The 22,784-nt window shown below is 42.2% G+C and overlaps 1 protein-coding gene across 3 annotated transcripts in view; it reads right to left on the bottom strand.

Annotated features, from left to right (window-relative positions):
• Window positions 1-22,784, bottom strand: part of LOC138349600 (3-galactosyl-N-acetylglucosaminide 4-alpha-L-fucosyltransferase FUT3-like) — a 232,537-nt gene that overhangs the window by 167,085 nt on the left and 42,668 nt on the right. The gene's annotated exons all lie outside the window — the stretch shown is intronic.

The following is a 22,784-nucleotide window of genomic DNA, read 5'->3' on the forward strand; positions in this document are numbered from 1 at the left end:
AGAAGAAATAGTATATTAAATGTATTAAGAAAGTATGGAAAGATTAGATGTTGTAAATAGGTTAGGAATGGTTGGGATAGGTTTGGGTTGGGTTAGGTACTGGGAAGCATGCTCAAAGGAAGGGGACTATCAGGGGAAAGCGCCAAGCCATTACGACTATATAGCACTTGGAAGGGGTCAGGATAAGAATATAGGATGGGACGGCGTGGGGATGGGGGTGGGGGGGGAGGAATGATGCCTAGCGACTTGGGGCAGGGTCGGGGATTGAACGCCGACCTGCATGAAGCGAGACCGGCGCTCTACCGTCCAGCCTAAATGGTTGGGAGAGCATGCTCAAGCAACACTTTATATAGAATATTAGAGATTGACAGCAGAACAAACAGAGGGGAATGGTAATAAGAATTGGATAGGTTAAGACACTATAAGTAAAATAGTTGACTGTGCATTTTTGTAATGTTCTGAAATTAGTATCTGTGTAAGAGTTTCTTAAAGTGGCTAAGTGTTTGTGAGAGTTGTGCTAGTTTCTGTATGAGTGCATGTGATCTGTGTTAGTATGTGAATATATGTAAGTATTTACATGTTTGACTAAGTTTATATAATTTGTGTAATTTTGAAAGAATTTGTATATACAGGAAAACTTATGAAAGTTTGAGAAAATGAGTAAGTAAATGAATTGAGAGTATGTGCACATGTGCATGTCTATATTTGGTTTATATTATGTAAGTTTATGCTCAAGTAATGTAAGTTAGGTTAGGTTAGGTCGGGAAAGTTACATTATGTTAGGTAAGATATGTAAGTTAGGTTAGGTAGGGGAGGTTCTTTTACGTTAGGTATGTTATGTAAGTTTGGTTAGAAAGGGATTGTTGTGTTACCTTAGGTAAGTTATGTAAGTTAGGTTAGGTTAGGTAAGTTATGTCAGCTAGGATAGATTATGGAAGTTATGTTAAGGTCCATCAGGTTGGAGAGGTTAGACAAGTTAGGTTGGGTTATCTTGAGATGATTTCGGGGCTTTAGTGTCCCCGCGGGCCGGTCCTCGACCAGGCCTCCACCCCCAGGAAGCAGCCCGTGACAGCTGACTAACACCCAGGTACCTATTTTACTGCTAGGTAACAGTGGCATAGGGTAAAAGAAACTCTGCAAATTGTTTCTCGCCGGCGCGCGGGATCGAACCCGGGACCACAGGATCACAAGCCCAGCGTGCTGTCCACTCGGCCTACCGGCGCTCTAGGTTAGATTAGGTTAAGCAAGGGAAGTTTCACAAAGTAGATTATGTTAGGTAAGTTATGTTAGGTAAGTTATGAAAGTATGGTAGGTGAGGTTAGGTAAGATGGGTTAGGATTGTGAGATTAGGTAACTTGGGTTAGGTAGGTGATGTTAGATAGTTTGGTTAGGTATGTTTGGTTAGGTAGGTGAGGTTAGGTAAGTTGGGTTAGGTAGATGAGGTTAGGTAGGTGAGGTGATGTAAGTTAGGTCATGGAAGTTATTATAACCTACATCAGGTAGGTGAGGATAGGTAAGTTATGTCAGGTAGATTAGATTTATGATGTTATGTTAGTTCCATCTGGAAGGTAAGTTGTGTAAGTTAGGTTAAGGAAGTTATGTTAAGTTACATCATGCAGGTGAGGATAGGTAAGATGGGTTAGGTAGGATAAGACAGGTAGTGGAAGTTATGAAAGTTAGGTAAGTTAAGTCAGGTAGGTAAGAAAAATTACATATACCTTTGTATTAAGTTGATAGAGAGTTTTCCATAAACAAATAGAGAGTTTTCCATGAACAACATTACAAGATATGTCTTTGGAAAAAGTTTGTCTTAACAATATATATATGACAGAAAAATTGCTTAATAGAAGTTACATGATAAGAAATGATTGATATGTTACAGAGAAATGAGGTAATTTTGTGAGTGATATAATAGAGATATGTGATGAAATGTTAATCACACATCTATTCAAAATCACAAATGTGTGATATTAAATGTTATAAACAAGTTTTGACTGTAAATGTCTTAGTGAAACTTACTACATAAAAGTTAGTTATTTGAACTCATTTTTATTTGAAGCATATGTTTATTAATACATAAATGTACGAAATATTATGAAAGGTTGTACAAGTTAACTTGCTATAATACTTAAAGTTGTTTGTGACTGCATAAAGACATGTCTTTGTAAGTTTAACATAAATGATCGATTAAATATGTTACAGAATAATTTATTTAGAACATAAAGAGTAAATGTTACATATGACTTGAAAAAGTTACCCTTGATTAATGAAGGAGGTGCAATTCTTAATTAAGGTGTGTTAATGAGAGATTTCCTGGAAAGAAGCCTTGTTATATAAAAATGTTTTATAGATCATCTTATGATGCATGAAGGTGTCTTGGAGAATACTTTTGATGTCACTGAGTGTATTCATGTTACATAAATACATCACCGATAGTGTCTTTTAATGTGTGAAGATGTCTCGGAGCATATAAATGAAACACAAAGATGTCTCAGAGAGTATCCTTGATGTCTCTGAAAGAATTCTTCGTGCATAAAGAGGGTAAGGAGAGTAACCTTTGTTACATGAAGATACCTTGGGGGAATATGCTTGATGTCTCTGAGAGTATATTTTGATGCATAAAGGTATCTTGGAGATGTTTTGGAGAATATCATTGATGACTTGCAGAGTATCCTTTGATGTGGAAAGATGTTTAAAAGAGTAATTTAGTTTAGAAATGTTATGAAGAAAGTTATACTTGACAATTTTGTTAGTGCAGTGAATCCTTATTTAAGATGAGACATGAAAAGTGCGTCACACTAAATTTATTACTGAATGAAACGTAGTTTTGTTTAAGAACAGTATTAGTAAGATGTATTAAGTTGATAAAGAGAAATGTAGTGAGAGTTTTACAAATAATTTTATAAATGAGCAAAGTTTTGTCGATAAAATCTGGAAATAAATAAAATAATTTGTAAATGACTAAACAATTTGTAATTAAATCAATTGGTAAATAAATAATTTGTTGAGAAATAGTAATGTGGTCGATAGTATGTATCAAAGAAATAGTTATTGTCCAAAGATGTAATTGTACATTTGGTTTAAAGAAACAAACAGAGAACATGTTACAATATGAAAAGAAAACAGAGAACATGCAAAGACGTGAATAGCATAATGAGAACATAAATAACGTGTACAAATTTGTGCAGAGTCAATTTAAGAACATTCTGAGAATATGGTGAGAATATATGAAGTGTACAATGAACATGCTGTGAAAATTAGGAGAACATGGCGAAAACATACAAATGTGGAAAGAACATTTAGAGAGCGTTTAAGAATATGGAGAATGTGTAACAAGAAGTGCAGAAAACGTGTAAGAATATGCAAAGGGCGGAAGAAACAAGTAAGAACGCATAACGAGATGTACGGAGAACATGCTTATATAATATAACAAGATATAATATAACAAGAAATATAACAAGCATATAAGAATATGCTTGTTATATTTCTACCTCCGAGGCTTCTGAGTAAGAATGTTAAGAAGGCTTATTGAATCATTAATTATTATTTGTGGTAAATTTCTCTGAAATTAAATGAAAGGAGGAGAAAGTGAAAGTGTGAGATGCAGGGAGAGCAGAGAGGGTGTAAGGGAAGATATGTACAAGGGGGAACTGTGGGGGAGGGCGTTAGTGAGTGGTGGGGAGGGGGGGGGAGGGAGGGAGGGGAAGGGAGGGGAGAGAGGTAATAATTCATTTCATACGTCCTGTCACTTACCGCAATGATATTGCATGTTATGGTAACCACACTGATATGGCATTCCTGAGTGTTTATTTACCTACACACATATGCACGCGCATGTGTGAGAGGGAGTGCTATTGAAGAAGCGGTAATGGCTCATGTACAGTCATAACTACCATTAGCAACAGTAGCACGCCCTCATCACAACCAACAGTAGCAATAGTAACAAACCCCTATTAAAACTAATGGTAGCAATCCCCCTATCTCAACTACCATAAGAAAGAATAGCGCTCCTCCATCAAAACTAGTAGGCATCCATCAGTCTCAGGAGACAATTGAGTTGTGCTCTGGTTGTCGGTCTGGAGTGGCCTCTCCAGGTCGCAAAGCCAGAGTAGGTTGATACGGAGGAGAAGCTGTCACCCAAGCAGCAGGTCCCACCTCTCCATGGCGCCGAAAGTCTCCAATGGAAAGGCAAACGCCAATACGATTGGTTCCAGTGCCGTCGCAGGAACTGTGAGCTCCGGAGTTGACCTCGAGGTTGGTGAAAGACGGCACAAGGACTCCAAACACGGAGACCGCTGTGGTCGGGACCGGAGAAGAACCACAACTATTACTTGTAGAACCACAACTACAAGTAGCAATAATTGCACTTCCCCATCACAACTACCAGTCGCACCCCCTATCACAACTACCAGTATCACACCCCTATCACAACTACCAGTACCACCCCCCTATCACAGCTACCAGTAGCACACCCCTATCACAACTACCAGTAGCACACCCACATCACAACTACCAGTACCACACCCCTATCACAACTACCAGTACCACACCCTATCACAACTACCAGTACCACACCCCTATCACAACTACCAGTACCACACCCCTATCACAACTACCAGTACCACCCCCTATCAAAACTACCAGTACCACCTCCCTATCACAACTACCAGTACCACACCCCTATCCCAACTACCAGTACCACACCCCTATCACAACTACCAGTACCACCCCCCTATCACAGCTACCAGTAGCACACCCCTATCACAACTACCAGTAGCACACCCACATCACAACTACCAGTACCACACCCCTATCACAACTACCAGTACCACACCCTATCACAACTACCAGTACCACACCCCTATCACAACTACCAGTACCACACCCCTATCACAACTACCAGTACCACACCCTATCACAACTACCAGTACCACCCCCCTATCACAACTACCAGTAGCACACCCACATCACAAATACCAGTACCACCCCCTATTACAACTACCAGTACCACACCCACATCACAACTACCAGTAGCACACCCACATCACAACTACCAGTAGCACACCCACATCACAACTACCAGTAGCACACCCACATCACAACTACCAGTAGCACCTCCACATCACAACGACCAGTAGCACACCCACATCACAACTACCAGTAGTAAACCCACATCACAACTACCAGTAGCACACCCACATCACAACTACCAGTAGCACACCCTACCACAACTACCAGTAGCACACCCACATCACAACTACTAGTAGCACACCCCTATCACAACTACCAGTAGCACACCCACATCACAACTACCAGTAGCACACCCACATCACAACTACCAGTACCACACCCCTATCACAACTACCAGTACCACACCCCTATCACAACTACCAGTAGCACCCCTCTATTACAACTACCAGTACCACCCCCCCTATCACAACTACCAGTACCACCCCCTATCACAACTACCAGTACCACCCCCCTATCACAACTACCAGTAGCACTCCCCTATCACAACTACCAGTACCACCCCCCTATCACAACTACCAGTAGCACACCCCTATCACAACTACCAGTACCACACCCCTATCACAACTACCAGTACCACACCCCTATCACAACTACCAGTACCACACCCTTATCACAACTACCAGTACCACCCCCCTATCACAACTACCAGTACCACCCCCTATCACAACTACCAGTACCACCCCCCTATCACAACTACCAGTAGCACACCCCTATCACAACTACCAGTACCACCTGTCGGAAAATCCGACACCATTTAATAATCATACAGATAATAGCTGTGTTGTATAAACAAGTTACCCATAGAAAACGTACTTGTAGTGGAATTACCGTCTAAAGAAAACGGGATATCATCACCACATACTATTATAATTCACCAGCTATTCTGCTGGGAATTATTCTTAAATACATTAGTCTTTGGACTTTACCATCATAAAAACATCTTTCATAAATTAACTTAATTATCAATATTAAAGTAGAGTAAATGTGACCCTTCTATCACTTTCTGAAATCTGGACAAAGTAGGCCAGGCGTCAGAGTGGAGGAAGGAGGGAGCCATTGTTGTGTCACCTCCGAGACGTGTGGAGCAAATTCGGCTCCTATCATTCTGGACAATGTCGGCCAGTAACGTCAATAGTATGGAGTGTTAAACAGCCATTGTGTATATACGAGACCAGAGGCTCACACGGGAGCAAATTCGGCTCCTGTTAATTTTACTTGGACGTAGTGTTATGGAAACCAAAGGTACCATCTCCAACACGATGTCTACAATTCAAGTTAAGTCTATCCGAAACCCGTTTATCATTCATTTATGGCCATTAATGTCAGGATATAGGGTGACCCGGTTAGATCACATGGAAGCCTCAAACTAAAGGTAATTAAGCCAGGTCTTCATGTTCCATGTACTGTTTTCTCTGATATACTTGTCATATATAGGTATCTGGCTTCACAGCTAGCGCACTTTTGACAGGTCAAGACGAGGATGCAAGATTTGTGCACCAGTTACTGGGTGATATGGAAGCTACCTCAAAGAGGATAATTTGGTGTCTACACCCTAGTTATACCTGGTGGACTAACCTGCTGTACTATAAGATAAGGAACCTCTTTAATGTATGTAGATACTGTAGTTTGATTGGCTGCATATATATTAATTTAATAAACCCCCCTAATGTGTAGAGGATCGATTTGTGAGATTATGAGATTGCAGAAATACAGTCCACTTAACATTATACAAATTGCTATCGAAGTATATAAATTAACGTAAATATAAATTCATATAAATTAAATAAATATAAAACTCACAGGTCGGTTCCCACATTATTTGGTCCTTCGAACCGGATTATTCGGTCCTATGAACCCACATTTGGTCATCTTAGTACCGGATGAACCAGTTAACCAGTGGATTCATTAAATATACTAGTGCAGTGTTATTTAAACAAAGGCCAGCCAGTCAAAGACGGAAGCGTAGCCTCGAGGGAGCTCAGGAGCCTCCCTCAGTTCAGATCTGCCTCATCAGCGGTTTCATGCACACCCACAGATATTTGGTGGCGTGTTATTTCGTGAAATGACAGCGCTAATATTGAAGCCAGCCAAATTAGTGACTGTGTCTTCGCGATATTGTTCACGGATTTCGTGGTGTTACATTTCGCGAGAGATTATCCACGAATTTTGTGGAGTTTATTTCGCGAGGTCACTAATAATATTTAATACTTCTAGATAATATTAGAAGTTTCATAGAGGCTAATTAAGAGGCTATTATCAATAATTGTGTATATTATTTCTCCAAAATAGAGAATTATTTAATATAAATTGCACTAGTGATCACAGTATAATATTTACTAATTGTCAACCCACAACAGGGTAGGATATGACTAGTTGAACTATTATTGCTCATCCTAGTCCCATTATTACCATAGTCAGTTGTACTATATTCAACAACCTAACACCATTAATGAATGGTGCAGACCCTATTTTGGGTGTAATTTTTATCAACTCGAGTTGAGTTGTATATATAATAATTTACTTATGATCATTACACCTTTGAGTGATTAATTAGTGTCAATTCCATCCTAGGGTGATATAGAAGAGCTAACCTAAAGGTACTTCCAGTGACACTGGTTTATCACTCAAATCATTAGTGTGTATGATTGTATATATATAATGTGTATTAATTTTAAGTGCTAACCTCTAGTAGAGGTAGGATTATTGCCTAGTGAGTGCAGAAATTTACCCTAGGCTACCATTAGAGCTTGTTCAGTATTATGAGCAGCCCAAGTACAAGTCCCACAAGGCTTCACCAACTAGCCAGTATGGATAATGCAGGGAGAATGAAAAGAACCCTTGCAGGTCTTAAAGGCCACTTAACAAGACAGATCAAGAAATGTGAAGATTTGTCACAACAATCTCAAGTTGATTATGCTGACCTGGAAAGCTATTATCAAGCAGCTGCAGGTAAATTTGAGCAAATCAAATGTCAAATAACAACATATGTGGCTGAACTTGCCAACACCAATTTATCAGAAACAGAAATAGACGACATTATGGTTGATCTTGCGAATTATGAAGATCACACTCAGGCCACGTTACAGCCTTATGTCAAATTAATTGCCCAGAACAAGGCAACAGCAACAACAACAACAGTTGCACCAAATACGAGTCAAGCAGAAGCTCGACTCCCTCCAATTAATTTACCCACTTTCTCAGGAAAAGATGAGGAAGATTGGGATGAATTTTGGAACAAATTCGTTGACCTTGTAGACTCAAAACAATCTTTACCAAAGAGTAGTAAATTCTCTTATTTGCAAGGCCAATTATCAGGTGAGGCTAAAACAGTAGTATCCCATCTGAGATTAACTAATGACGGCTATGATCTGGCAGTAAAACTCCTCAAGGATAATTATGCTGATCCAGAAGTAAGAACATCACATTTAGTTCATGAGCTGTTGCATTTACCCCCACCGGAGGCTTCAGCTGATTCACTCCAAGTCTTCAAGCTGGAGGTAGAATCATTGATCAATGCCCTCAGCCTGACAGCAGATACAAACGGGGCTGAGTGGGTCTTGAAAATAATTGTCCAGGAGAAAATACCTAGGGACATATTGAGACAAATGAGTGCTCATTACAATAAAAGCATCTTATCCATGAATGAAATATCTGAAGGTTTAAAGTCAGTAGTTCATCAATTACGAACACATGACAAATTAAAACCACCAAGTAAACCCTCAGAAACCAATAATAGTAAACCACAGAGTACCAAAGGTACTCCAAATCAATCTAGACAATATAACTCAACACCAAAGTGGAACAGTGGCAGTGTGGGCGTATATGCAGTGGGACCCTCCAAGCCTATAGTTACTGTGTCACCCAAGAACGTGACACCAAAGGGTACTGGAAGCTATGGAACATGTTTGTTCTGCAATGAGAAACATTCAATGTACCACTGCTCTAATTATCCTGATAGTGACGCCCGTGTTGAGCGACTCAAAGATTTGCAACATTGCACGAGGTGCCTCAGGAAACATAACATCAACGACTGTGAGACCCAATTACACACCTGTAATAGGTGTAACAAAGGTCAGCACCATGCAGCATTGTGCAGAGACACCAAAACAACGTCTCCAAACCCCAAGGTGGAAGATAGCATTCCCACCTCAGTACAGTACTGCAAGGTGCAACCAACAAAGAGTGTCCATTCGGCAAAGTCTAAAGGTAATACGACTTTGCCTACTGCCAAAATTACCATCCTGAATAAGAGGGCCAAGGTCCATACCCGTGGGTTGTTTGACCAAGGATCCCAGAGAACATATATTACTAAAAAGCTGGCAGATGAATTACAATTAAGGCCTGTAGCCCAGATGTCATTCAACATCTCAGGGTTTGTAACAGATGCAGGACCTCAAGTCTACCAGGTGGTACAACCATCAGTACGCTTAGGCAGGTACGTCTGTCGAGTACAAGCCATTGTGGTGGACAAAATACCAGTAGACCTACAAGTTCAAGGTCTGAGAGCAACAGCCAAATTCCTGAGAAATAGAGGAATAAAATTGGCAGATAATATTAAGTCTGATCACCTCACCGACTTCGGTCTCCTTGTAGGGACAGACTATTGTCATCGATTCATCGGTAGCCCTACTAAATATCAGGGTATAACCATGTTAAACTCTGCAGGAGGTAAATTACTCTCAGGCCCAGTATCAAGCCTGAGGAGACCTATGCCTGCAGATAAACAATACCAGTAGAAATCTAAATTTGTCAGCTGATTATATTTCTCCAGTAGCATTATACTAAGGAGATTACAGCTGACTATACCAACAGAGGTTGATGTTAGTATCATCATATAAAGCTGAGGATGAGTTCATGAGGCTTCAGTGGCAAATCAGTGAACAGTAGCCTAAAACAGCTACAAGTCACTGCGACCAATGTCACTGAACCCACTGCAGTCTCAGAACCATACTTTACTTTAATGATGAGCTATTCAATCTTCTGAATCAATTAACTAAATTAAACCCCAATAAATCTGATGACTGATTTGATACATTTATTATTTAATCAAGATGTATTCCATGGGCCTCAGTGTTTATATATCAGTGACCAGTTACCTGAAGAAACTTCAAGTTATATCTGATGTCACTGATCTCACTGCAGTCCCTGAATCATACTTGACTGTAGTACTTGATCACATCCAGTCTTCTGGGTTAAATAATATGTAATAAGGCTTGAATATTAGCCTTTCAAGAGTTGACAGGGAAATGAAATCGCATTAGACTTCTAACCCCTGCAACTCTAGTACGGGACATCCGTCCTGTACGAACAGACGCACAAATGTGTGCTTACTAACTACTAACATCAAATTAATCTAATAATTCGAAGGAGGAGTATCGGTGTTCGTCTGTTCTAAATAGGACTTCGACCCGTGAGCAGCCCCTGGGGAATTATGTCGGAAAATCCGACACCATTTAATAATCATACAGATAATAGCTGTGTTGTATAAACAAGTTACCCATAGAAAACGTACTTGTAGTGGAATTACCGTCTAAAGAAAACGGGATATCATCACCACATACTATTATAATTCACCAGCTATTCTGCTGGGAATTATTCTTAAATACATTAGTCTTTGGACTTTGCCATCATAAAAACATCTTATATAAATTAACTTAATTATCAATATTAAAGTAGAATAAATGTGACCCTTCTATCACTTTCTGAAATCTGGACAAAGTAGGCCAGGCGTCAGAGTGGAGGAAGGAGGGAGCCATTGTTGTGTCACCTCCGAGACGTGTGGAGCAAATTCGGCTCCCTATCATTCTGGACAATGTCGGCCAGTAACGTCAATAGTATGGAGTGTTAAACAGCCATTGTGTATATACGAGACCAGAGGCTCACACGGGAGCAAATTCGGCTCCTGTTAATTTTACTTGGACGTAGTGTTATGGAAACCAAAGGTACCATCTCCAACACGATGTCTACAATTCAAGTTAAGTCTATCCGAAACCCGTTTATCATTCATTTATGGCCATTAATGTCAGGATATAGGGTGACCCGGTTAGATCACATGGAAGCCTCAAACTAAAGGTAATTAAGCCAGGTCTTCATGTTCCATGTACTGTTTTCTCTGATATACTTGTCATATATAGGTATCTGGCTTCACAGCTAGCGCACTTTTGACAGGTCAAGACGAGGATGCAAGATTTGTGCACCAGTTACTGGGTGATATGGAAGCTACCTCAAAGAGGATAATTTGGTGTCTACACCCTAGTTATACCTGGTGGACTAACCTGCTGTACTATAAGATAAGGAACCTCTTTAATGTATGTAGATACTGTAGTTTGATTGGCTGCATATATATTAATTTAATAAACCCCCCTAATGTGTAGAGGATCGATTTGTGAGATTATGAGATTGCAGAAATACAGTCCACTTAACATTATACAAATTGCTATCGAAGTATATAAATTAACGTAAATATAAATTCATATAAATTAAATAAATATAAAACTCACAGGTCGGTTCCCACACCACCCCCCTATCACAACTACCAGTACCACCCCCTATCACAACTACCAGTACCACCCCCCTATCACAACTACCAGTAGCACACCCCTATCACAACTACCAGTAGCACACCCCTATCACAACTACCAGTAGCACACCCACATCACAACTACCAGTAGCACCCTCTATCACAACTACCAGTAGCACACCCACATCACAACTACCAGTAGCACACCCTATCTCAACTACCAGTAGCACACCCACATCACAACTACCAGTAGCACACCCACATCACAACTACCAGTAGCACACCCACATCACAACTACTAGTAGCACACCCACATCACAACTACCAGTAGCACACCCACATCACAACTACCAGTAGCACACCCCTATCACAACTACCAGTAGCATACCCACATCACAACTACCAGTAGCACACCCACATCACAACTACCAGTAGCACACCCACATCACAACTACCAGTAGCACACCCACATCACAACTACCAGTAGCACACCCTCTACACAACTACCAGTAGCACACCCACATCACAACTACCAGTAGCACACCCACATCACAACTACCAGTAGCACACCCACATCACAACTACCAGTAGCACACCCACATCACAACTACCAGTAGCACACCCACATCACAACTACCAGTAGCACACCCTCTACACAACTACCAGTAGCACACCCACATCACAACTACCAGTACCACACCCACATCACAACTACCAGTAGCACACCCACATCACAACTACCAACAGCACACCTACATCACAACTACCAGTAGCCCCCCCCCCCTATCTCAACTACCAGTAGCACACCCGTATCACAACTACAAGTAGCAACAGTAGCTCTCCCAGCAGCTATAGTAGTACATCATAACTACAAGTAGCAATAGTAGCACACCCTCATCACAACTACCAGTAGCACTCCCTCATCACAACTACATGTAGGAATACGCGCACTCCCCCATAATAATTGCAAGCAGAACTCCCCCATAACAACTACAAGTTGCAATAGTAGGACTCCACCATCACAACTACCAGTAGCAGCAATAGCATTTCGGAATCATAATACTAATAGCAATAGTGGCACTCCCATATCACAACTACTAGTAGGAATAGTACCACCCACAATCACAACAACCAGCAGCAACAGTATCACAGAACCACAAGTATTACTTGTAGAACCATAATTACTAGTAGCAATAGTAGCACTCCCTCATCACAACTACCAGTAGCACACCCCCTTCATAATTACCAGAAACAATAGTTGCACCCCCTACCACAACTACCAGTAGTAATAGCAGCACACCCTCATGACAACTACCAGTAGCAATAGCAGCACCCCCCATCACAACTACCAGTCACCATAATAGCACCACCCTCTACCAGAACAATAGTTATAATAGCACTCCTCCATCACATCCAACAGAAGCAATAAATGCCCTCCTCTACAATTATATTCATAAAAAAAACAAAAAGCACGTTATCTAATAACTACACAGTAATATATACAAAGTGCTTAATTACACTGTAAATATTAAACCTTAAACATCTCTTGAAATTTCTTTTCTTTCCTAATTACCTTTAGGTTGAAGTTTTAAATACCATCTGAAAATGATAATACTGAGTCAGTTCAGCAGGAAATGTAATATAAATAAAGAGAAGCAGTAGTCTCTCTAGACTTTCCTCAGAAGCTTACCAGAAGCAGGAGAGAGAAGCACACCCTGTAAGTGTGAGTGTACACTTCAAGCGTGGACGGCCTCGCCCACACCATCCACCGCTTACTACGGGAAGATCTCTATTGACACCTGTTTCCTGCCCCCACTCCCGTGATACCTCCCCCTTCCCCGTGGTTACTGTCCACCCTCCCGTGATACCTCCCCCTTCCCTCTGGTTACTGTCCACCCTCCCTGGTTCATACCTGGTTGATGGGGTTCTGGGAGTTCTTCTACTCCCCAAGCCCGGCCCGGGGCCAGACTTGACTTGTGAGAGTTTGGTCCACCAGGCTGTTGCTTGGAGCGGCCCGCAGGCCGCTCCAAGGGTAACAGCCCTTCCGTCATATCTTCCGCTTCCCTGTGGTTACTGTCCACGCGTGATACCTTCCCCTTTCGTGTGGTTACTGTCCACCTTCCCGTGATACCTTCCCTGTGGTTACTGTCCACCCTCCCGTGAAACCGATCCCTTCCCTATGGTTACTGTCCACCCTTCCGTGATACCTTCCCCTTCCCTGTGGATACTGTCCACCCTTTCGTGATACCTTCCTCTTTCCTGTGGTTACTGTCCACCCTCCCATGAAACCTTCCCCTTCCCTCTGGTTACTGTCCACCCACCCGTGATACCTTGCCCTTCCCTGTGGATACTGTCCACCCTCCCGTGATACATTCCCCTTCCCAGTGGTTACTGTCCACCCTCCCGTGATACCTCCCCCCTCCCTGTGGTTACGGTCCACCCTCCCGTGGAACCTTTAATACCCACCACAGCCCGGTTGGTCTGGCACTCTTTGAAGGAAACAATCTAGTTTCATCTTGAAAATGTCCACGGTTGTTTCTGTAATATTTCTGATGCTCGCTGGGAGGACGTTGAACAACCGTGGACCTCTGATGTTCATACAGTGTTCTCTGATTGTGCCCATGGCACCTCTGCTCTTCACTGGTTCTATTCTGCAATTTCTTCCATGTCGTTCACTTCAGTACGTTGTTATTTTACTGTGGAGATTTGGGACTTGTCCCTCCAGTATTTTATATGTGTATATTATTTGGTATCTCTCTCGTTTCCTTTCTAGTGAGTACATTTGGAGAGCTTTGAGACAAACCCAATGATTTAGGTGCTTTATCTCGTCTATGCGTGCCGTATATGTTCTCTGTATTCCCTCAATTTCAGCAATCTCTCCAGCTCTGATGGGGGAAGTGAGTACTGAGCAGTAATCAAGACGGGACAACACAAGAGATTTGAAGAGTACAACCATTGTAATGGGATCTCTGGACTCCCGTGATACCTTCCCTATGATTACTGTCCACCCCACCCGTGATACCTTCTATTTCCCTGTGGTTACTGTCCACGCTCCCGTGATACCTTCCCCTTTCATGTGGTTACTGTCCACCCTCCCGTGATACCTTCTCCCTTCCTGTGGTTACTGTCCACCCTCCCGTGATACTTCCCCATATCTGTGGTAGCTGTTCACCCTCCCGAGATACTTTCCCATTCCCTGTGGTTACTGTCCGCCCTCCCATGATACCTTCCACTTCACTGTGGTTACTGTCAACCGTGTCATGATATGTCCCGCTTCCCTGTGGTTACTGTCCACCCTCCAGTGATACCGTCCCTGTGTTTACTGTCCACCCTCCTGTGATACCTTCCCTGTGGTTACTGTCCACCCTCCCGTGATACCTTCCCTGTGGTTACTGTCCATCCTCCCGTGATACCTCCCCCTTCCCTGTCGTTATTGTCCACCCTCCCGTGATACCTATCCCTTCCCTGTGGTTACTGTCCACCCTCCCGTGTTACCTTCCCTGTGGTTACTGTCCACCCACCCATGATACCTTCCCTGTGCTTACTGTCCACCCTCCCGTGTTACCTCCCCCTTCCCTGTTGTTGGAAATTTCCAACACTAATAAACTACTATTGTATTATAATACATCATCATCATTATATACTAATTACAGTAGTTATTAATTTCACTAACGGTAGTGTAAACATAAATTAAACCATTTCATCTGCGTATTAGTGCTAGAATTCTTATAAAATCGAGTAGCAAAATTGCGTCAGAAAATGTCTAGATAGACACGTTTATTACCAATGTGTTAGAGAATTGAATGTGGTTCTCTAAAATTATCAGTATTCTGTGTAATAATTACCTACGGATAATATGACTCCCGATAATCTAAAACCGAGAGTTATTAACTGAGATTGTTATCAAGTAGCAGTTTTATCTGTTACTTACGAATGCTATGGAGAGTAAAAATCTTCTCCATTTTCTTGTTTAACACCATTAAAACGAGAATATGATAATATTTAAGTCCCTATTATTGCAATCGAGTTCTCATTAATGTATTACATCCATAATTACGCGGAAAAGAATTATCCGTGATTAATAATTTCTGTGGTGAATGCGAGAGATGGGTTGAGGGAAGGCGGAGACGCCATTGTACACGAGGCATCCCTGGCGTGAAGAGTGGCGAGACACGTAGTAGTGACTGGGGAGTTTTTATCGACAAGAATTACGTTGATACCCGTTTAATAGTCAACAATTACCTATTCACGTGTTCTATAGTGCCCAGCCAGTTAATAACGCGTCAACAATTGAAGCCACGACACGTAATTACGCATACACAGCAGTGGACGTCTGGGACTGGCTGACTGGCTGACGCGGTTTCGGCAGACCTTAGTATATGATACGCTCATGTTAAGTATACCATTCTCGTTTGAAACATCATCCTAGATTGTATATTTGTGGGTAATCTGTCGTTATACAGCATGGATACCTAATACACAACGTTAGTTGAATTTCAACAATTTCTCCGTTTTCATGAATATTTGAAATAAATCGTAGCCTAATCAAATTTCTCTGATTTCAGCATGTATACGAGGAGTCGACAAGTTGTTTCTCATCATTCGTGATATTCACCTCGGGTTCTTTCTTTATTGGGATCCTGTTGCCACGAGGACGAATGACGAAATGGCATTACAGAAATCGTCTTACAAATAAGACATTTATTTCGTACAAATTTATCTAATATTATTACTGATTTCCATATAATTCATATAAGATCTTTACATTGAATAAATTATTGCCAGAAATGATGATTTGGTAATCAATGTGTTTGCTTTGACTGTTGCTCAGTAATTCATAATCTTTAATATTCATAATTTGAGTTATCATATCTTTGAATCTATTGTAGTTTAGATTTAATATGTTACTAACTCAACAATGAACTAGTGACGAACCACACTGGTTCCTAGATATATATGAACTTCTAGAAATACCCCCCCCCCCAAATGTTGATATTTGAGGCTTTGACTTTAATTAATTAACAATACAGTCTATTAATTATTTTCAAGTGATTATTCATTTAATTAGTATCTATAGACACAGGTTCTCTAGTGTTATTCTAATGATCACTTTTATTCGTTTTCCCTCTTTTCTCAAAAGTGGGTGGTCCTTCGATTTATTTAAATACAATAATCAATTGAATATATGAGTCAAGCCCCAGATATCCTACATTATGGTTCTTCAAACCGGATACATACCAATTAACATTACTAATTAGTCATAACTAATCACCGTGTGAAGTAGTCTAGACTAACCACATTTTATTAATTGTGGCTACCGGCAGTGTACCACATAGGTTAGCCTAATTCGCACCAATTTATTTGCTGCTTATACCTCATGTATAAAGTAGCACTCGTGGGACACAGTCAATTACCCACAACACTCAGACCTATACCTCACACTGAGGTAAGAATCTTCAGGTCACCAGGAGCAACAGCTCATAACTTCTATAATAATTCCACATTAACACCTGCGTTAGAGTGGCATCACCATCTAACTATTATTTATCTAAGTGGTAATGACATCCATCCTACACGACACCCAGCTGAGGTAATTAATCACCTTAAAACAATAATTTCCTCAATTAAAATTGTTAGCAGTTCAGTAGTGTTCACATTGGTGGAACCTCGCCAACTGAGCAATAATAATCGTTGGGGAGTGAGTCCAGAATATTACCAAAGAGCTGCCAAATATATAAACTTTAGGCTGAGGAAGAGAGTACGATTGGATGCCACTTACATTCAATTTACAGCCAGACCATACAGGCAAAACCTGGCAAGAGATGGTGTACACCTGTCAGGTGTACTAGGTCACATGTAGTTGACAAATTGATCAACACAATCAAGCACCATAAAAGGCTGTGGCTGGCAAGCCAAATTAATTGTACATAATTGTATTTTCACCTGTGTGTGCAAGTGCACCTTTATATAAACTATAAAATCTAAAAAACCCAAAAACACAGCACAACTATATATTCACATTATTGCACCACAAATTAATCTATGCCAACCTTTATTGGGTAGGAATTTAGGCAGTGATTGTGCTGAATTTGGCACAAATGCAGACTAAATAAATTCGTAGCTTCTTAGGTAGAAATTCTTACAACTAGTCTTGGACTAGTCATGTATTGACTACATTATTCACAAGAATGAATAATGTTTTTTTTTTTTTTTTTTTATTTTTATTTTTACATGCAAGCATGCGTAGAACGTACAAGAAAAACAGAACAAATATAACATAGAACAAAGTACAAAGCACACATATGTACAAGGACAAAGGAACAAATCAATAGAACACCAGCCAGAAGGGCTGACCTCAAAAAAATGCATATACAAACAATACACAATTAGTAACACAGTGTAAAACAAACATAAGGGAAAACCCCAGGACAAAATGCACACAAAACAAGCCTGCTAACACCTCAAATACATACAGAGAGGCGAGAAACATACAAGAATAAGGACAATAACAATAAAGAAAACAGATCCGCCATAACAAACGGAAGGCAAAACAGAAAGAGCACACGCCAACAGCCTGAAGGGCACACAATATGAAAAACAAGTGCACACGACATCCATAACCGAACACACTAACGCATAGGATCCGCACACCCCCCCACGAGCCATACAAAAAAAAAAAACCAAAACAAACCGGAGCACGCAGGAACCGGGAAACAATACCCACCCCACCCACCCACATACACACCCCACAACCAGGCAACACAAAATACATAGAAATCACTTGCGAGGAACCTCGTAAGAAATGTACTTCTCCGGGAACTGCTCACGAGGATATTTCGACTTGTAAGCTTCCCAGACGAGATCTTCAAGGTCGGTAGGGTTTTTGATCCCCCGCGCTCGAGCGGGTATCATAAACTCGGGAACATCTATATCTGGCGGCATCGGCCAAAGCCTAAGGTCACTGACGCAAGTCGCATAACGAGGCTGGGGAGCGCCAACCACGCCCTTCGAGGAAGCAGATGACACCGGAGAAGCGGACGAGGGACGCCGAGCCTGCCACGCCTTCGCCATCGGAGCAGGTGTCGGACGCTGAGACGACAGCACTTCCACGGATACCGCAGGAGACACGGAAGGGACTGCAGGAAACGGAAGAGGCGGCAAGACCGCTGCCGAGGAAACGGGTAACGAGGAAGGGGCCACAGAACATCCAGAGCGAGCATCCTTTCTCAACATCACCACCAGGCCACCCCGCTCACCACCAACTACAGCAGGGGGAACCACCGCCCACGAAGAACCGGAGCCATCCGACGCAGGACCCTCGGACACCGGACCAGAGGTTGAGGCCGAAACGCCGGCACCGGCATCCTCAGGCAAGTGTACCTCCGCCACCACCGTAGCGTGCACCACATCCGGAGCCACGCCACCGTCAACGGAAGGACGACACTCGTCGAAGTCGCCAACATCAGCCCACACAGAAGAACGCCGGGAACGCTTAGGCTCGGGCCGCACATCATCAGACCCGGAGGCAGACTCAGCGACCCGCGCAGCACCAACCGAGCGAACCGACGCACGCCGCAGCACGGCAGCCTCCTCAACCACACGGGGCACCAGGCCAGGCACAGGAGGGAATTCCGGATCCACCTCAGCTCCCAGCACAGCCGGGACAGACGGCGAGGGTGCAGGGACCGGGACAGACACAGCAGAGGAAGAACTGGAAGACGAGGGGACCGAGCAAACGGCAGGCGGAAGAGGCTCAGGGACACCAGCTGGAGCACTAGGCGAGGACACAACCTCCGGAGGAGATGCGGCAACAACAGGGGGCGCAACAGGCGGAGCAACAGATGCTACAGAGGGCACCTCCTCAGCCGAAGAGACGTCCATACCCACCGAATCATCCCCCACAGGAAGGGGCGGGAAATCCTCCTCACTGAAGAGGTTCACTGGTGCAACAGGAGGCGCAGAACAGTCAGCAGCCTGATGGCCCAAAAGACCACAACGATAACACGTCCGCGGCTGACGGGCGTAAAACACCCGAACGTTGAACCCCATAAGGCGCACAGAGGACGGAATATCCGCCCGGAGTCTCATGCCCAGGGTGCGAATGTTAGACCTCACACCCTTAAGAGGACTAGAAGACACCACGTTCACTCTCACACTAACAACTGCGCCAAACCGCCCGAAATACCGCCGTAGCAGAGCCTCTGGAAACTCCAAGGGAGCCCCATGCACACTGATGTAAGTAAGTGCACCACTTCTATCCGAGAGGGTGACAGTGCCCGCACCATCCGGCAGGGGCAGTGTCCGCCCCTCGTATCGCCGGAGAAAATCGCGATACGCCGCCTCCTCTGCAAACTTCACAATGGCCCTACGGGCCGTTACCAACTCTACCCCATAAATCGCAAACACAGGGACAGAGAGCAGTTCACAAGCCAGGGCAATCTCCGGGTAACCAGCCCGCACAGAGAACTCTAGTCCCACAGACTGAGCCCGGACGACTGGGGGTAGAGGGACCCCCATCGTAACGCCACGTCAGCACAGGCGAGCAGACACACACCCGCCCCCAACCGGCCGAAACGGGCAAACAACACCAAACTGCTGGAGCGCCGATTCAACACGTCCGCCCCGCACCGAAGCTAGGGCCAGACTCCACTCTTTTCTCAAAAGTGGGTGGTCCTTCGATTTATTTAAATACAATAATCAATTGAATATATGAGTCAAGCCCCAGATATCCTACATTATGGTTCTTCAAACCGGATACATACCAATTAACATTACTAATTAGTCATAACTAATCACCGTGTGAAGTAGTCTAGACTAACCACATTTTATTAATTGTGGCTACCGGCAGTGTACCACATAGGTTAGCCTAATTCGCACCAATTTATTTGCTGCTTATACCTCATGTATAAAGTAGCACTCGTGGGACACAGTCAATTACCCACAACACTCAGACCTATACCTCACACTGAGGTAAGAATCTTCAGGTCACCAGGAGCAACAGCTCATAACTTCTATAATAATTCCACATTAACACCTGCGTTAGAGTGGCATCACCATCTAACTATTATTTATCTAAGTGGTAATGACATCCATCCTACACGACACCCAGCTGAGGTAATTAATCACCTTAAAACAATAATTTCCTCAATTAAAATTGTTAGCAGTTCAGTAGTGTTCACATTGGTGGAACCTCGCCAACTGAGCAATAATAATCGTTGGGGAGTGAGTCCAGAATATTACCAAAGAGCTGCCAAATATATAAACTTTAGGCTGAGGAAGAGAGTACGATTGGATGCCACTTACATTCAATTTACAGCCAGACCATACAGGCAAAACCTGGCAAGAGATGGTGTACACCTGTCAGGTGTACTAGGTCACATGTAGTTGACAAATTGATCAACACAATCAAGCACCATAAAAGGCTGTGGCTGGCAAGCCAAATTAATTGTACATAATTGTATTTTCACCTGTGTGTGCAAGTGCACCTTTATATAAACTATAAAATCTAAAAAACCCAAAAACACAGCACAACTATATATTCACATTATTGCACCACAAATTAATCTATGCCAACCTTTATTGGGTAGGAATTTAGGCAGTGATTGTGCTGAATTTGGCACAAATGCAGACTAAATAAATTCGTAGCTTCTTAGGTAGAAATTCTTACAACTAGTCTTGGACTAGTCATGTATTGACTACATTATTCACAAGAATGAATAATGTAGTGCATACATTATTCATTCTTGTGCTGACCCTATCAAGGGTGGGATTCAACTTTATAGTAACTCTGATTGGAGTATATCCATATTAATTATTTGTGTACTCATTATTTGTGTGTATGCATTTTGAGTGCTGCTGAATGATCACCATTACATCTAATGGTGATAAAGATGAGCTAGCCGGAAGAAAGTTAATGGTGAAGTTCAAGCAATGCTCAAAATCCTTAGCTACTTATTGTTAGGTAGGTAAATTAACCTCTGAACGAGGTAGTATAGTCTATTCAAATACATTAGGCTATTATATTGATATTGAACTCCATTGAATGAGTCAATGTCCCAGTTACATCAGTAACAACTATTTACTGTTAGACCAGCCCTTACCCAGCAAGATGGAAACGGCTGACAAAATGAAAAGGACCCTTATCGGTCTGAAAGGTCATTTCACCCGACAGATTACCAAGTGTCAAAATCTGTCACAACAGTCACCTGTTGACTACCTTGAATTAGAAGATTTACTTGAAGTTGCTGCAGACAAATTCGCGCATATTAAGCAAGATATGAATCTGTATTTGACAGAACTTTACAAAACTTCAATAGGTGAAACTGAACTTGAGGATATTGTAAATGATTTAGCCCAGTATGAAGATGATGTATGGGGTAAGCTTCTTCCCTTTAAAAGGCAAATTGCTAAAAACAAATTAACAACAGCCTCTACTGCACATCCAGATCCTGATGTCAAATTACCTCAGATCAATATACCCACATTCTCTGGTAACGAGAATGAGAGTTGGGATAATTTCTGGAGTAAATTCGTGGATGCAGTAGACTCTAAAACTAACATCCCTCAAACAACTAAGTTCACTTATTTACAAGGCTTGTTACGAAATGAAGCCTTGAAGGTAATCTCTAACATAACACTGACCAGTGATGGTTACACCCTAGCTGTGCAATTGCTCAAGAACAACTACGATAACAAGGAAAGAACTATTACTATCTTAGTTCAAAAATTGCTGGATTTACCATCTGCTAATAATTCTACAGATTCTCTCCAAACTTTCAGACTAGAGTTAGAATCTTTACTCAAGGCCTTAAGCCTTAAAGTCCAATTTCAGACTGCTGAATGGATGACAAAATTAGTTGTAAGGCGCAAATTACCAAGAGAAACTATAGATAAACTGTGTACTGTGTACAATAAAACCTTTCTGACCTTGAATGAAATTACACAAGGATCACAGAAAACCTTCATCACACAACAATTAGTCGAGCAGTTAAAATTAAAACCTGTCAAAAGTGTGAGACTGAATATTTCTGGGTTCTTGACTAATAGTACATCGTGAATATCAAGTAGTCAAGGTGTTAGTGAGACTTGGATCTTCCACTAGTCCAATACAAGCATTAGTAGTAGATAAACTTCCTTCAGACCTGCAGGTCACAGGACTAGCTCGCACTGCGAGATATCTCAAATGAAACCACATGAGGCTAGCAGATTACAAAATATATTCCGACTGCCTCAC

The sequence above is a fragment of the Procambarus clarkii genome, chromosome 19 (assembly GCF_040958095.1).
Source record: "Procambarus clarkii isolate CNS0578487 chromosome 19, FALCON_Pclarkii_2.0, whole genome shotgun sequence".
NCBI classification, from domain to species: domain Eukaryota; kingdom Metazoa; phylum Arthropoda; class Malacostraca; order Decapoda; family Cambaridae; genus Procambarus; species Procambarus clarkii.